Raw genomic sequence first — 17,341 nt, 5'->3', positions numbered from 1 at the left:
TTTCCCTAAACCACTGGGAACCTAAAGAAACCCCCCACCCCTCTCTGGACCACATACCTGTCGCTTGAAGTTCCCCCTCGTCTCACCACCTCTCCCTAAGGTCTGGGAGCCCTGCTGTGATGCCTGGAGTATGTGGGTTTGGGTGCCTGAGCCTTCTCTGATGATGGGGGAGGAGACGCAGTGGTTTAGGGCAGGGACTTTTCCTTCCTAAATCAGGATTCGGATGCCCCTACCACCTTCCGCTTCTGGGACCAGGGAGGTTGCCCTGGTGGTCTGGTAGAGGGAGGGAGAGGGGGATTGGGGCGCCTACTCAGGCTCCTGCTGCCTCACCACAAGAAATGAACAGGGTGAAGCGGCAGGAATGGAGCCTCAGGCCCAGGCGGGGCAGCCCAGCAGGGGCTGGGCGGGAGCAGTGAGGCCTGGGACCCTAATAGCTTTTGGCGCCTGGGAACGGCCCCAGGGGTTGGGGGCGGGGGGTAGGCTAACGATCCAGGCTCCAGAGTGGCCTCTCCCGCCACAGGGCCAGGGAGCCCAATCCTGGGATGCACTAGGCTGCTACCGAGATCTCGGGAAGGGAGACAGCCGGGCGCGTACCCCTGCTTGCCGCTCCCCAAGGCGGGAAGGCTGGTAGAGACACCCTCCTTCCCCCTTCTACCGGCTGCCTCTCCCATCACCGGTGCTCAGGTGGTCAGGACTTCCGTACTCCCGGTCCTCAAGTTTCCAATCCTCCAGTTGTCCCAGTCGCTCCAGTTTCCCCAGTCTCCAGCCTCGCCCGTCCGCCCCGTTTTTACTCCGCCGGGGCTCTAAACCCCTCGGATTCTTTAAGACCACCTCCCCCAAGGCCAGAGGAGGCTGTGGCGCGTTCCGGGCGCGTCTTTCCGAGACGATCCCCGATGCGCGCACCCCTCGCCGCCCTGACCCGGGTTCCTACCTCGAGGCTGCGCTCGGGCGCCTGGCACAGCAGGCTGGCGCCCTCCCGACGGGCGCTCCTGGGCCTCGCGCGCCGGCGGGCTCTCCAGCGGCGAGGGGCAGGAGCCGAGGGTGAGAGGGGGCCGCAACAAGACCCGGCGGCTGGCGGCGGAGGAGGGGCGGAGAGAGGCGGCGGGAGGGCGGAGGGCGGAGGGCGGGCGGGAGCCGGCGAGCGAGCGAGCGAGCGAGGACAGCTCCGCCCGTGACTCACCGCGCTCTCTGCCTTCATCCTCGGCCCTGCGCTCCTTTTTCCCGAATTCGCGGCCCCGCCCACCTCACCTGTGGCCGCCTTTAACCCTTGCCGGCTCTGCCGGACCAGAGGCCGAGCCGGGCCGGGCCAGCGGGGAGGGGGCGGGCGGAGGGAATCACTATCTAGGTGGCACCCTGCCCCCTCCCTCGCTCCTCCCTGGCCCCTGCACTGCTGGGGCGAGGGGCCTGGGCGGCGTGTTTCCCAGGTTCTGGGGCCCGCCCCATCGAGTGGAAAACTGCCCTCGAGCTGTCTCGGTTTGGCGGGCACCCAGGACTCTGACCCTGCGGGAATGGAGGAGGGGGCGGGTCCTGGGGGTGATACCGAGTCAACCTAGGGCGCCGTTTGCCTCCACGGCCCTCCACCCACCCGCCCCAGTAGGGCAGCGCTGCCCCAGAACTAAGAGGAAAGAAGGAAACAGGATTGAGCGCCAAGGATGTGTCCGGTGTACCCCCAGACCTGGGCCGTGAGAAGCTGCTCTTAGCCGCTGACCTCCTTCACCATTCCTCCCGCCGCTTCTTTCCACCACCAGCACCTTCCCCGGTCCTTTCTCTCTCTCTTGCTGCCCGGCTCTCTTTCTCCGGCCACTCACCTTTTTTTGAGTAACCTCCTCCTCTCCTCTTCCCATCCGCCTGGCCCGTCTCTATCTGCGCCTCAGCCCTCACTCTCCATCTACCCTTGGGCAGCAACCCCAGCGCCTCCCAGGTCCGCCTCTCCAATACACCCGAACTCCCTTCGGTCCCAGAGGTGCTCAGCCTGCGCCCAGCCACCCTCGCCCCCGCGCGCCACCGGCTCTGAAAGATGGGGCAGGCGCCGGGATAGCCCTGGGAAAGGACACTTCTGCAAACATTTGCGCGACCCCTTGCCACCATTCCTTCCCGATTCTCATCTGAATGTCTAAACCCAAGGTTCATAATTTTGGGGAAGGGTCTTGGATTCCTTTGAGAAAAACAAATGCACATACACAGTGCAACCCTCTGCAACACGGTGCAGAATTTCAGGGCGTTTGCGACGCCCACCTAAAAACTTCTCTCAAGATCAGAGTTGGTTGAGATATCCAGCGCCGTGGATAGGGGTGTTCCCCTCTCCTCCCCCGCCAGGAATGGCCTGTGCGACCGGGTACGAAACTCCCTTCCCGGTGGGTGCCTCCCCGAACCGGCCGCTTTGACCTCCTGAAGTGACTCTTTTGTTGCAGGGGGCACTCTGATCAACTTCCTAATTTTTTTCGTTGCCTCGGTTGGCTTTCCCTCCGGACTCTGCCACCTGCTTTTTTCACTTCGTTTTTGTCTTTACAGTCTATTTCGTACAGCCCGAGCAGAATTTAGGCTGATTCGTTTTCGCGGGTACAGCCCCGATTCCACCACCGTTGGTTTACCTGTCCTGAATACGAAGTGCGACTATTAAACGGCTAAACTGATCCACAAGCCACTTGAAAATCGATCTTTTTGTGTGTGGTTCCCCCCACCAGACATACACATTCTCGTATCCAGAATCAGGGTCTGATTCATCTGTGCAAATCCCTCTTTTGTAAGACTCAGTTTCCTCATCTGGACAACCTGAGTACAAGTTGGGAGGGTTTCCTGGGGCTTAAAGGAATTGATGTTCTTAAAACACTTAGCCTGTGGGGCCCCTGGTAAGCTCATAGTAAAGGGAAGATATCGTTGGTAGCGTTATAATTATTAAATAAGTCGGTTCCCAGCAAATGTTTGTTGGATAAAGGTATATTCACAAAGATCTTTGGGCTAGAAGTTGACAGACCAAAATTCTAGCTCCAGCCCTGCATTTGCTAAGCTGATCTGGCAAATGAGGTTGCTCTGAGCCTCAGTTTCCTCGTGGGTGAAATGCGGTTAGAGCAGGCGCCCTGCGGGGTAGAGGACAGGCACTTGGGAAGACGCGAGGTGCCTCCCAGATGTTAGAGATTGTACTTTCAGATCAGTCAGATTTCATTCCCGACTCTTGGGCCCCTGAGATGTAGATTCTCAAGAAGCGCTCTGGGTCTTTGTGGCCACGGCTAAATCGACAGCCCTCTCTGTCCATACGGCTTTATCTCCGTGCACTCAGCCTGCAAATCTTGACTTAGTTGGTTTTGCACCTCAGTTCACAGCCATGTCCGGAACAGAGGTACGGGCTCACATTGCAGAGCCCGCTACTCGAATTCCTGGGCTAAGTCTGATTCGACCCCTAGGCATTCTCTTGTTCCTCCTCCTCCCTGCAGCCCGCTGGCCTCTGGCTGTTCCCCAAAGCTGCAGCTCTTAAGGTGCTAACACCTGAGCAAGGATCTGACTCTCAGTGGGAAACCTGAACCCCCTCTCCCATTTATTTATAGGCACCAGATTGTCTTGTCTTCCTAGCTCCTTCCATCTTTTCCTGGAAAGAAGAGGGAAAGGAATCCAGCCCCTGGACAGTAGACATCCCACCCCACTTTCACCCCAGGCCCCCTTTCACCCCACGTGGTCCTGACCCACAGCCACCCGGGTTTCCCAGAAGCAAAGACCCTCCATCTGCCTGGCACTCATCAGCATGAAATTCAACCGCAATGCAATTGTCTCAGAAAACTCAGCTGTTCTGACTTCCTGCACTGCCTGGGTTTCTGCCTATGACTCAGGGCACTTTCTTTTCTTCCAGATACCCCTCTGCTTTTGTTCCTTTGATTCCAGCCCTTTCCATTTCCCACTTTCTAGATGTTTCCTTACTTAATGGTGCTCATGATCTGTTGACGTGACTGCCAAGATCACCACTGCCCACTGCCATGTTCTCATCTCACCTCAAAGTTGAACCATGCAGCCCATTGAGATCTGCCCAGGACTTGAGCCATTTCTACTCCTTTCCCTCATTCCACTAAAGGGGTAAACAGACAGATTTTGCCACAAGTGTCTGTCTCCCATTCTTGCCGCCCCTCTGCTTCTCATGCCTCATTTTACTCAGCAATCCACTTTGTACCTGGAGCAGCCTTATTGGTCTCCATGCTCATAGTAACCAGCATTTATTTATTGGGCACCTACTACGTTCCAGGTGCTTCACACAAATATCTCTAATTTTCATGAGCAGGCAGCAAAGTAGTTGTTATTATCCCCCCATTGTACAGATGAGGAAGCCGAGGATTAAAGAAGTTAAATGACCTGCCCAAGATTACAGAGCTGTTAAGAGACAGAAGGAAACTGAGTCCAGATCTGTCAGGGTCTAAAGCACACGTGTTCTGCCTGCTGTTCCATCCAGCCTCACTATGGCAGCAGTGATGGCCCTGGCAGTCCGGCTCCCCTATATCCTGAAGGTGGAGAGGACAACATTTTTAAACTATTCCCCAGATCAAAGCCATCAAGATCCTGTTACTAAGATAGGACAAACTGGTCCCATCTTGGATTGGATTGCTGTGGTCTCTTCCAAACCTCAACTGTCCCTCCATGGAGATTGCACTCTAAGAATATAGTGCTGCACTATAAGAATATAGATATCTGCATTCTTATAGTGCAGAACGCTATACACTGTTCTGCCCATAAAAATTGTCCAGTGCAAACCCTCATTTTGCTAGTAGGGGAAATTAAACCCCAGAACAAGGAGGCAAGTAGCTCAAAGTCACACAAGTTAGAAGCAGAGCAGGGACCAGAACCCCTGGTTCCTGATTCCTGGTCTCCTAGTTGCTCACTCTTCCCTTCTCCCATCCCCCACTTCCAGGCTGCACTCAGCCAACTGCGAGCTGGTGGTCACGGACACTAACACCTTCCTCATATCCCCTCCTCTCCCCCACACTCTTCAAGGCTCCTGGGAAACTGGACAAGGTCCAGAGCTGGAGCCAAATGGTTTTCTTTCATTCATCCTTTATTCACTGAACTAACACTTACTGAGGGTCTACCCAGGGCCAAGCACTACCCTGAGTACTAATTGTATTATAAACCCAAATGTCCCTATTAGCATCACAACCACTCTTGGTCTGAAAGATGAGCCCAACTGAGGCTAGTGCATTTATGTGTGTGTGTGTGTGTGTGTGTGTGTGTGTGTGTGTGTGTGTGTATCTACAGATGTGTGTGTACCCACCATGCCTGTGTGTAACCACCACACCAGTGTGTACCTACCCACCAGTGTGTACCTTTGGGGCTTGAATGTGGGGTGTCTGTCCTCTCTCCTCCATCATAAAGGGTGTTCCCCACAGGCCATGCACAGTGGTTTCTCCCTTATGACTTCTGCAGATATGCTCTCATGCATGAACTTCCATGTGGTGAGTGTGTGCCCTGTATGTCTGTTATATTAGCCCATCTTATTTCCTCAGAATGAAGTCCCCAGTCATCTATTAACCAGTGAAACTGGTGAATCACCACTCCACTTCTCCCTCAGATCTCAGCCCAGTCCAGAGACCTCAAGGAACCCTCTTTCGTTCTCCATGCATCCACTATCTCCCTCTTAGGTCCCCCTCCCCAGTACAGAGAGAATCAAGCCTTTTAACCCCTTCTCAATGATCCCCACTTTAGAGTGAAGACCTGGTCCTCTTGTCCCCTGAACTGGACAGGGAACAGCCCCTCTTACCAGTCCATGGAGCCCAGAGTTGGCAGCGGCAGTGAGGGGCAAGTGGGGGTGATGGAAGAGCCAGGCTTTATAAAGGAGGCAACAGTCAGAGCCAGAGTGGGAGGTGAGAGACTCGGGCAGGGACGCTGCCAAGTCCTCACGGCCACGGAAGCTTTTAGGATAATCCAGGAAACAGTGGCCCCCGGCTCTCCTGGGGGAGTGGTGGGGCTGAGATCTGAGTCTCTGAGGTCTGCCAGGAAAGGAGGATTTCAGCTGGAAGAGGCAGCTGAGGGTGGGGGTGGGGATCGGGGTGGGGAGGAGCAGGACATCCTTCCCTCCCCAGAGGTTGGCCAGGTGGTGGGAGAGGGACAAACGTGGTTCTTGCAGGATGGAGGAAATGAGAGCATCGCCAGGGGAGACAGCGGGGATGGCTGGAACTCTCCAAATTCCAACCCCCTCCTTTTGTTTCCTCCATGGACATGGTGGGAGAGAAACAAGTACCACTTTTAAGACCTGACACACACACACACACACACACACACACACACACACACACACACACACACACACTCTCCCCTTCACACGGTCCCTCCCTGCAGAGCTCCCCAGCAGTGTTCCTGGCTACTCTGGCAGCTGAAGCGGGTCTCTCCTCTGCTGGAGCCTTGTTCCTCCTCCCTTTCCTTTGTCTCCTTTTCAGTTACTTCTCAACTTGGAACCACCAGGAGGGTCCAATATAATTCACATTTTGGATCTGGGATCTCTCATTGTCAAATAGGGAGGGAAGACCCTCTCCCTGACTTAGGATAGCATGGGGCAGCTTGGAATGGACAAGAATTCACCTAGAACCAGAGGCAGAGCCCAGCCAAGACCTTTCATGGATAATTCAGGAATCCCAGAACTCCAAGAGAGTGAAGAGGCTGGGAACATGGCCTGGAAAGGGAGAAGGGGCCTGGAGGTGAATTTAGGTGGACCCCCATCGTCCCCAACTAGTTACATGAACTGAATTTTAGGGTGGTTGTGAGTTTAGGCATGCTGGCTAATAGGAGCATGTCCTGGAGCAGAGAGGGACAGAAGACCAGGAAGGGGAAAGCAGATGAAACAGGATAAGACTGGTTTCCCAAAGCACTCTGAAACTAGGAATTATGACCCACATAGGAGAGTGGCCTGGAGACTTTTCTCGTGACCACATCCCATTCAGTCAGGGCATCTTCACCCTGAACTCTTGTCCTGCTCCTCCCCCTACACCCCTAGAAATCTCTAGACTGAAGATTCCCAGTCCTCTCATTAGCTTTTCAGTAATTATCCTGTAAAGGCCCCAACAGGTCCTTCGTCTACACATTTCAGAGGTGAGAACATTGAGGCCCTTAAGAGCGCGAAAAAGCTCAGCAGAAAGCCACTCATCAGGCAGGAGAGAGTAGAGTGGTCGGAGGCTTAGGAGGCAGAGCTGCACCCTTTCCTTTAATCCCAGGGAAAATTAAGAGGACGGGGCTGGAGTACAACTCCCTGGGGGAGCCCAGGCGTCAGGACGGAGGCAGGCTCCAGGGAGGGGCTTCCCTGGCCCTCCCCACCTTCCACCCAGAAAATCAGAGTGAGGGGGGAAACAAGGCGAGGAGACCACACAGGTGGAGTAAATAATGTTAATACGGGAGCATTATCACTAGGGCATTTCCTCATGGATAAATGTCTCAAATACCAAAGGATGCCTCCAAATTATAGTTAATTACAGAGTTGATTTGCATAAATTATAAGGTGAGCATACAACTTCTTTCAATCGGTTCCATATGCTTAGGTAGCAGGTCCAGTCCAAAATGGGAGAATCTGGTGGGGTGGGGGATTGGGCGGAGGAAAGGATGAAGCCCTTGGCCTGGACCTGCTGGCCCACACCCCTCCCCAGCTCTCTGATCAGTAAAGAGCGCGTGGAGACCCTGCCTGGTTTGCGGGGAGGGGCTTTACCCGGATCCTGGTTCACCTGGACCCTGTCTGGCAGGAGACCCCCTTACCTCCTCTCTATTCGCACCTTGGAGCAAAGTGCTTTCCCACGACCAGTCATGAGGTAGGCAAGTGGGGGTGGGTGCCCAATGGGGCCTCAACCTACATGTCAGGGGTGGGACTCTGGAGCCCAGGCGTTCAGAGGAAAGAGCCAGCAGGGTTCGGGGTAGATTCAAGCCCCTCTCGCTTGCTCTCAGTTCCCCCTGCAGCCACCCCCACCCAGCTCCAGCTCACTCCCAGAGCCAACCTTCCAATCCCAAGTTTGATGTTGCCGCTGCCTGCACCTTCCAGGCGGCTCCTCAGAGGCTCAGACGCCCAGACTTTTGTCTCCAGTGCCTGGGCCCATTTCCTCTGCCCTCGCCTCCCAGCCCCACCTCCTCCCTCACCCACCTCTAGCTGCTAAGTCTCTACTTCCTTCTCCAGCTCTCTAATTTGTCCCTCCCTCCCTCCTGGCCCCCATTCTCACCCAGAGGCCTGTCTCCCACTCTTCTCTCCACCTCTCTCCTCCTCCCCCAGCCTCCCTCCCCCAGAGATCCCAGGTCCCCCCCTACACTCAGCTGTCAACTTTGCTTTTTCCCTCCCATCAAGAGCTTTCTGCTGCCCAAGCTGCTTACCCTCCTGCCCTCAGATTTTCCTACCTCGTGCCATCCCCCAAATCCTTACTGTGTGTAGTTCTCTAATTTTTTTCCATATACCTGCTCCAAAGGCAGAAGTTACTGGATTAGCTTGGGGGTGGGGGGAAGGAGGAGGCTGGGCTAAGGCCCCAGATGTGCGCAGGTGAGAGTTTACCTGAGAGAGAGAGAGAGAAGAAAGGAATGAAGAAATAGCCTAAAATGGTTTTTGGTACTTGGTAAGTGTGGCTTAAATATTTGTTGAATGAATGAGCGAATGAATGAGTTGGAGATGGGCACTGATCTGTGAAAATTCTAGAGAGGTGCCAACTTGGTGACAGGAATTACTTTTTTTTTTTTTTCTGACAGAGCACAGCGAGGATTTATTAAGTGGTAGGTAGTTTGATCTGAGGGGTACAGCGGGCCCACCTGGATGAGTAGCTGCCAGGAATTGCTTCTCATTTGGATTATTTTTTAGGCCTCCTATGGGTTTTCTCCCACTTCTCTGCCCACCTACCCAAGGTGTCCCGCAGACCAATACCAGATTAATCATCTTGAAATGTCCCTCCACCTTGGCACACTTCATCTCAAACACGTCCAGTGGCTCCCCAATGCTAGCCATGACATTTAAGACCCTCCTACTGGGCCTCCATCACCTTCCCAGTCTGCACTTGCAATGGTCTTTGTACAGAGCCTCCAGCCCAGCCCACTGGACTTAATCTTCACTAAACGTGTCTAGCCTTCCTAGTTTGCTCCAACTATTTCCACCCCTGTCACCCCATCTGCCCTCAGGAAAGCTTCTCATCCTCCAAGCTCCAGCCTCATGCTTTCTCTATGAAGCCTTCTCTTACCAGCACGTCACTGGCTTGCTCCTGTGAACTTCCCTAGCACTGCTTGCCACATGCCCTGTTTCCACAGAGTTGTCTTATCTTCCCTACTGGTCAGTAGGCTCCTGAAGGGCAGGAACCATGTCCTTTTCATGCCACACGGTCCTTAGCTCAGCACCTTTCTTTGAGAAGGGGCAGATAGGCCACAGATGAGTGAATTGGAAAAGTTCTTCCCTGGAATAAAAGCTTCCAGAAGCTCCTCAGTCGGGGAGGGTAATGGTGAAGGCAGAAACCTGGGCAGGGAGGGAAGACACAACAGAAGCCTTGACACCCAAAGATCCGTGAAGGAAGCGAGCCCAGCTTCCCCACCAGCTGTCCCATCACCCAGCCCCTCCCCCACTTGTGTGATGGAGGTTGAAGGACCTAGCAAGATGTCTGAGACATGAAGGGTTGGGGTGAGAGCTGGGAGAGAGTGAAGCGCTCTGCCCTGTCAGCCTGCTTGGAACAAAGAGTTGGAGGTTTGGGACAAAAGGAGCAAGGATAATGAGTGGGAGCTGGGAGAAAGGGCTGGCTAGACAGCAGCCATGGAGAAAAGAAGAGGCAGAAAAAGCAGAATCCTCTTTGTCCCTCTGTGGGCAGTTAAAATTCTTCTTACCAGGGTGGCAGGATTCTGATCATGTCATGCCTCATCTCAAAATCATTCAATAGCTCCCCATTCCTTGCAAGAGAAAGTCTATACCCTTTGGCCTGGAATTTAAGCCCCATTTCCCCATCTGGTCTCAGCCTACCTTTCCAACCTCAACCCTCTCATTCCCCAGGCTCCAGCCACAGGGGGCTTCTACTCCATCCTATTGTTCATACATTTTTACACCCTATAGTCTTCTTTGTCTGAAATGTTCTTCCCCATTTCTCTGCCTGTGAGCTCCTATTGATCCTTTGAAGCCCAACTCATATGTCCCCCTCATCTATGAAGACTTCCCAGTTCTCCAAGTTACCCTTTTCTGTGTTCCTAGAGTTCTAAAATATAGAGGCCTTAACACTGCCTGATGGGTGATACGATTAGTTGTGTGTGTGTGTCAGCTCATGAGCCCCTTGAGAGACTGGAGTTTTCTCTGTTCATCTTTGTATCCCCCCAGCATCTCGTACAATGACTAGTTCTGAGTGTGCAATAAATATGTGTTGCGCTGAATTGAATTGCACCCTTTGCAGAGAATGGGCTGCCAGGCCGGGGGTTGGTGGGTTCTCTATAAATCCCATTGTCACAGCCATCCAGAGTTTGCCTCATGGGCATCAAGATGTGGCACCAAAAGCACAAAAGCATGCCTTGACCCTTTGTCTTTCACCCCTCACTGTGCCCGGGGCCCTGTCAGGAATCCAAGATCAGGCTGGTGGACGAGGCTCACTGAGAGGCCCAGCATCCTGTGTCGTGGCCAGCCGGGCACTGCCACCAACCTGCAGCCAGGGTCACCCAGACAACCTCCAGCTGGATCCCAGGAAAGGGGAATTAGAGGGGAGGGCTGGGATTCAGGAGCTGGCAGGCGAAATCTGACAGGGAAGGGGGAAGGCAGGCAGTGCCCTGGAAAGGGGGCCAGTCTCATTGTTGTGGTCTGTCTGAGAGATTCCTCCCCTTTTTAATTTGCTTCCTGATTGAGGGGTTGGCTCTGCCTGCCCAGCTCCCCAGTCATTATCTGCTGCCGGTGGCTCAGGTGCTGGCGAGCCTGACGTGGCCCCTAGGTTATTACCTGGAGCTCTGGGGGTGGCAGAGGGCTGCCCCTCTGGCCAGGGTGGGGGCCTGTCTGGAAATTGCCCTGATCCTACCACCCACAGGGCAGCCATCTTGACGCCTATCATAGTGGACATGCTCGCACAGCGGGGGCATGGGCTGCTTTTATGGGAGACAGCTGGTCCCAGGGGGACTTTAAAGTCTAGAATAAGCTTCATTTGTAAAGTCCCTACAATATTGATTCGGGAACCCGAGACACATAAGACGTGGGTGCTAAAGCACCCAGAGTCGGAGTCATTCCCCAAAGGCTAGTGAAAGGTACTGAAGTTAGACATCAAGAAGAACTTCCCAACCATGCTGAGAATGAGAAACAGAGGGCAGTGAAGCTTGGTGATTCCCACCCTGAATTCCCCCTGTTCTGCAGCATTCAGAAAACCAAGAGTCATAGAGGGTGAGGAATATCATTGATCTGAGAACCTGTGACGACCAGAACCCAGAATCTAGAAACTCTCTATAGTGTGGGCGCAGGGGGCTCAGGCTCCTCACTGAGCACCCTGGAATATGACACCTCTGACCTCTGCCCAGTGTCCCTGAACACAGCCTAGAAACCTACAGGGGAGGGCACCCTGACCTCTCCCTCTCTCTGAGTTCCCCAAAGCTCTGGCCCTTTGCCCCATCCCTGACTGGGCCTGTGGGCTTCAAGGACAGAAGACAATGTCAAGACAAACAGAAAGTGCTGAATTAGAGACATGAAGTTTGTTGTTTTAGAGGGTGCCCAGCGCCAAGCAGCGGTGCCAGGTTGGCAGCCGGGACCCTGGTGTCTGCCTGCTCTCCAGGCAGCAGCTGCCCCTTCCCACCCTCGCTCAGGACCTCGGCAGGAGGACTCCCTGGAGAGGAAGGGAGTGGGGAGATGGGGCATGGCAGGGAAGGGGTTAAACAAGGGATTCTTTTTTCCTTCACCAGCTGACTTTTTGCGGTGTTACCTCTGATTCATATTGGGCATCTAGTCACTCATTCGGCAGATGTTTGTAAGTGCCTGCTTTGTCCTAGGAACACGCTGAGCACAGCCCCTTCCCCCTGTAGCTAACATACTCCTTGCTGGAGGCAGGGGGTTTTGTTCATCGCTCCACACTCCCAGTGCTTGGACAGGTAGGTGCCTGGCACTCTATGAAGGCTTTATGAGTTTGCTGAATGGACTAACGGAAGGATGGATAGGTGGAAGGAAAGAAGGAGGGGGCCCTTAGAATGAGTCTAGGAGGGTCCATGATTTTTCAGTCTACTGGACTTCTTAGCGGGAGCACCAGTGATCCACAGGTGTTCTCCTGCCCATCTGGCTGTCCCAAATGAATCTATTTATTTATTTATTTATTTATTTATTTATTTTTGCGGTACACGGGCCTCTCACTGTTGTGGCCTCTCCCGTTGCCGAGCACAGGCTCCGGACGCGCAGGCCCAGCGGCCATGGCTCACGGGCCCAGCTGCTCCGCGGCATGTGGGATCTTCCTGGACCGGGGCACGAACCCGTGTCCCCTGCATCGGCAGGCAGACTCTCAACCACTGCACCACCAGGGAAGCCCCCAAATGAATCTTTGAATCTTGACGCCAGTAGGTGGCCATTGTCCATTCTCTTGCCCAGATGCCACCTGGGAGTTCAACTTCTAGGCTGCAGTCAGAGAGGATGAGGAAGGAGGGCTGATCAGGAAACATGGGTGGTCCATGGGGTAAAGCCCACCAGGCCACGACAGTCCCCTCCCTGGGCATCAAGGTGCTAGTGGTCTCCCAAGCCCGGAGCTGTTGGCCCTCCAGGGCCCTGGCGAGCCACCCTCTGCCCCGGCTCCCCTGCTGGCAGAAGCTGAACTGAGAGCCACCCCAACTTGTTCCCGTGGCTCCATCCCCCATCCACACCCAAGAGGTGAGATCCTGGGGCAGTTCGCATCTGACAGCCTGGCATTGACTCATGCCAAGGGCTTGGAAGCTGCAGTAATTAGAAGGGAAGAGGGAGAGAGGGGGAGAGAAGGAGTGGAAGGCGAGCTCAGGAGAAACCTTCTCTTGCCTGCCGCAGGGCAGAGTACTTCAAACGAATTCGTTTCGCCCTTGTGAAACTGAAGACAATTTCCTTTTCTGTCATAAAACAAATTATTGCTCATCAGAAGTGCTGGGCTAGTCTCTCTCCCTCCCGAGGGTTTTCTCCTGCTCCCGTGCAGGGCCCCAGGTGGGCAGGAAGATGGGAGTGTCAGCAGAGGGGGCCCAGGGAACAGGAGGCACCTGAGGAGGGGCAGGGAAGGACATGTGGAGAGATTAATGTCCCCACCAGGACTGAAACAGCACTCTGTCCTCCTTGTCAAGCTCCTCTGCTGACCAGGGAAAGGCTCTGACCACCGGCATCAAAAGGGACTCTGGGGAGGTCATCTCACATATCCTCCTGCCTCAGAGCCAGGCTGGAGAAGCTCCACTTCCTCCCTCAGGCACCTGTTCATGGGGTGGAGTGGTGGGGACAGGAAAGGGAGGCCCAGAGAAGTTGAGGAACTTGCCAGAGATCACTCAGCAAATTAATTAATGGCAGATCCAGGATTAGAACCCAGTGGGTTCTCTTCCAGGCCAAGATTGGAGGATGCCTGGGGACTTTTGTTAGCACTTTATGACTTGGAATGGCTCCAGTGAGCCCATGGCACCCCAATACTACTGCCAGGCAAGTAGGGCTCAAGAAAGAGAGACCAGTGGAGCAGATTCCCTCCATCTCAACAACTGACCCCCAAAGCTGGCCTCCCCCATGCCCGGGTAGGAAGGAAACCTCACCTCTCTCAGCCTTTGCTTTGATAAACTCTTCCAGGGAACGTCCTGTCAGACTCACCAGAGAAGCCATCAGGACTTTCTTTCCGCCCCGCCGCTCCCCACTAAACTCTCATAACTCTCGAGCACAGGCTCCGGACGCGCAGGCCCAGCGGCCATGGCTCACGGGCCCAGCTGCTCCGCGGCATGTGGGATCTTCCTGGACCGGGGCACGAACCCGTGTCCCCTGCATCGGCAGGCAGACTCTCAACCACTGCACCACCAGGGAAGCCCCCAAATGAATCTTTGAATCTTGACGCCAGTAGGTGGCCATTGTCCATTCTCTTGCCCAGATGCCACCTGGGAGTTCAACTTCTAGGCTGCAGTCAGAGAGGATGAGGAAGGAGGGCTGATCAGGAAACATGGGTGGTCCATGGGGTAAAGCCCACCAGGCCACGACAGTCCCCTCCCTGGGCATCAAGGTGCTAGTGGTCTCCCAAGCCCGGAGCTGTTGGCCCTCCAGGGCCCTGGCGAGCCACCCTCTGCCCCGGCTCCCCTGCTGGCAGAAGCTGAACTGAGAGCCACCCCAACTTGTTCCCGTGGCTCCATCCCCCATCCACACCCAAGAGGTGAGATCCTGGGGCAGTTCGCATCTGACAGCCTGGCATTGACTCATGCCAAGGGCTTGGAAGCTGCAGTAATTAGAAGGGAAGAGGGAGAGAGGGGGAGAGAAGGAGTGGAAGGCGAGCTCAGGAGAAACCTTCTCTTGCCTGCCGCAGGGCAGAGTACTTCAAACGAATTCGTTTCGCCCTTGTGAAACTGAAGACAATTTCCTTTTCTGTCATAAAACAAATTATTGCTCATCAGAAGTGCTGGGCTAGTCTCTCTCCCTCCCGAGGGTTTTCTCCTGCTCCCGTGCAGGGCCCCAGGTGGGCAGGAAGATGGGAGTGTCAGCAGAGGGGGCCCAGGGAACAGGAGGCACCTGAGGAGGGGCAGGGAAGGACATGTGGAGAGATTAATGTCCCCACCAGGACTGAAACAGCACTCTGTCCTCCTTGTCAAGCTCCTCTGCTGACCAGGGAAAGGCTCTGACCACCGGCATCAAAAGGGACTCTGGGGAGGTCATCTCACATATCCTCCTGCCTCAGAGCCAGGCTGGAGAAGCTCCACTTCCTCCCTCAGGCACCTGTTCATGGGGTGGAGTGGTGGGGACAGGAAAGGGAGGCCCAGAGAAGTTGAGGAACTTGCCAGAGATCACTCAGCAAATTAATTAATGGCAGATCCAGGATTAGAACCCAGTGGGTTCTCTTCCAGGCCAAGATTGGAGGATGCCTGGGGACTTTTGTTAGCACTTTATGACTTGGAATGGCTCCAGTGAGCCCATGGCACCCCAATACTACTGCCAGGCAAGTAGGGCTCAAGAAAGAGAGACCAGTGGAGCAGATTCCCTCCATCTCAACAACTGACCCCCAAAGCTGGCCTCCCCCATGCCCGGGTAGGAAGGAAACCTCACCTCTCTCAGCCTTTGCTTTGATAAACTCTTCCAGGGAACGTCCTGTCAGACTCACCAGAGAAGCCATCAGGACTTTCTTTCCGCCCCGCCGCTCCCCACTAAACTCTCATAACTCTTCCTTCCTCTTTTCTGCCCCGCTCACTGGGCCAGAGCTCAGGGACACACCATCCTTATCTATGCTTTAGCTCCTGTCAGTTTTTTCCCATCACCTCCCTGATAATTGCCCTCCCTCACATCTTCCAGCCCTGCTCTCATGGACTTTTCTGGGAATTGGGAAAATATCAAGGTTCCTATCTCTGGGGTGTTTCTAATAGGGGTGGGGGGAGATCCAGGCCCCGTCCTCAGGGAACTCCTGGCTTACTTATGTAAGACCCAACGCACACGCCAGGAGAGACGCTGGCAGACTCTGGCTGAAAAAAAAAAGGGGACACCAGGACTAGGGAGACAGGGCGAGGCAGAAAGGAGGACGCATGGCCAGGTGAAGACCGACTCCCTGGAGGGGAAGGGGAAGGAATATGTGAGGAGATGTGTCTGGAGTAGAAAATCCAAGCCACAGAATTCTTGGAGACGAGGAGGAAGGTGGGCCCAGCTTGGGGAGGTATCATGATGCCTGGGAAGGGGCTAGGAGGCAGGACACAGCGTCACCAGGCAGCTGGGAGGGTCCGATATGAGCAGCCATTTCCAGGCTGGAAACCCAGTTTTACGCCAGGGTGAATGGAGAAATCTGGGGATTGGCTGCCAGACCGGAGCAGCCAGACATCTGTGGGCAACAAAGGGTTGGGGACAGCATTAAGGACAGAAGGGAGACAGGAGAAGTCCCCCTGTCCACTCTCTGCCCAGGCACACACTCCTGACCGGCACTCATCTGCTCCCAGGAGAAGTGGGGCCTGCCACATGCCCAAGTTCCCCACTGGATGATACCCCTAAAAGTTCTTCCTTGTGTCCAACCGCAATTCCCCTGGTGGCCAGTGGGGGCTTGGCAAGGAGAGGGCCAGGAGGGAGACTGCAAGCCGCTGCCCCCCTCACCCAACCCCCTACACTCCCACACCCCAAAAGTGGCTTCCCCGTGACTGGGAGGGAGACAGGAAGCAGGAGGTGAGCAGAGGCCAGGGCTGGGAAAGGATCGTGTCTGGGCAAAGACTCTGGCTCATCGGACATGCCACGCTGGGGATCTGAGAATCCACGGTGGGAATGGGCCGGGCAGGGAGAACAAAGGATGAAAGGGAGGTTGTGTGGCCGGCTGGGACATACACACACTCTGCTGACGTACTTGAGCGGCCAGTGACCTCAGCCAGCCGTCAGACCCCGTCTCATCACGCTGTTCCAGTGGGATCCCCCTGCACCCAGCCCCCAAACAGGGCCTGCTGTTCAAAACATGAAGTCACTTAGACTCCTGGAAGGACCTGCTATCAGGATGAGCTTGGGGAAGTGATTTTCCAGAGATGGATAGAGTCAGAAGAGGGGATGTGGGAAGGTGAAGAGAAATGATGAGGCTTAGAAGGAAAGTGGGGAAACTGTGATATTGGCGCCCTCTGATTGAGGAGCCAGCGAACCCACGATCGATGATTCATGTCTATGTAAGCACTCTGACAAGGACAGGGCAGGGCCCAAGTTGGCCTGGGATACAGGAGATTTGGGTTAGACACGAAAAACTTCCTTGCTTTTGGTTAGTAGGACCATTAAGGGTCTGAATGTAGAACCCCACAGCCAATATTGAAAGTGTGGAATCAGGTCTCCTGTGCAAGGGCAGATTGCTGTTTGGCTCCACAGCCAGTCAGGAGAGGACTCTGACCCTCCTGCCCCCAGCTCCCCTGGACCTACCTTAGCTCCCTGGGCCTCCCAAGGAAACCCACCTCTAGCGCCTCACCAGTTCCCATGGCCCAGGATGGGGAGGACCATGGTGTTAGGGTAGTAGCAGCCTCCCATTTACCCCACTCTGGGGAAGGAGTGGGCTCTTACCCAGAAGCCCCCCTAGTTGGGGACCTTATCTGCTTCTCTAAAGACCTCCCCACCACTGGAAGCCCTCACAGACCCTCAGGTGCAGCCAGACTTGCACGTGACCCCTGCCATCCCCACGCTCCCAGACATAGATGGATACATCTCCTCCTGCACACGTTCACATGCAATCACATAGATCCTCTGCCATGACCCACATACACACACATGCACACACCCCTTCACTCATCCACGCACCAC

The 17,341-nt window shown here is 54.8% G+C and overlaps 1 protein-coding gene across 1 annotated transcript in view; it reads right to left on the bottom strand.

The window, feature by feature from the left end:
- The window catches only part of SP6 (Sp6 transcription factor), an 8,688-nt gene extending 2,847 nt beyond the window's left edge, over positions 1-5,841 (bottom strand). The window contains exon 1 of the mRNA XM_007465126.1: positions 5,735-5,841. The gene's annotated coding sequence lies outside the window, so the exon portion shown is untranslated. The remainder of the gene's footprint in view (positions 1-5,734) is intronic.
- Positions 5,842-17,341: the final 11,500 nt, after the last annotated feature.

This window comes from Lipotes vexillifer, unplaced genomic scaffold (genome assembly GCF_000442215.2).
Source record: "Lipotes vexillifer unplaced genomic scaffold, Lipotes_vexillifer_v1.1 scaffold591, whole genome shotgun sequence".
Lineage (NCBI taxonomy): Eukaryota > Metazoa > Chordata > Mammalia > Artiodactyla > Lipotidae > Lipotes > Lipotes vexillifer.
Note: the sequence above shows the minus strand (reverse complement) of the source record. Positions and strands in the feature narration are given on the sequence as shown.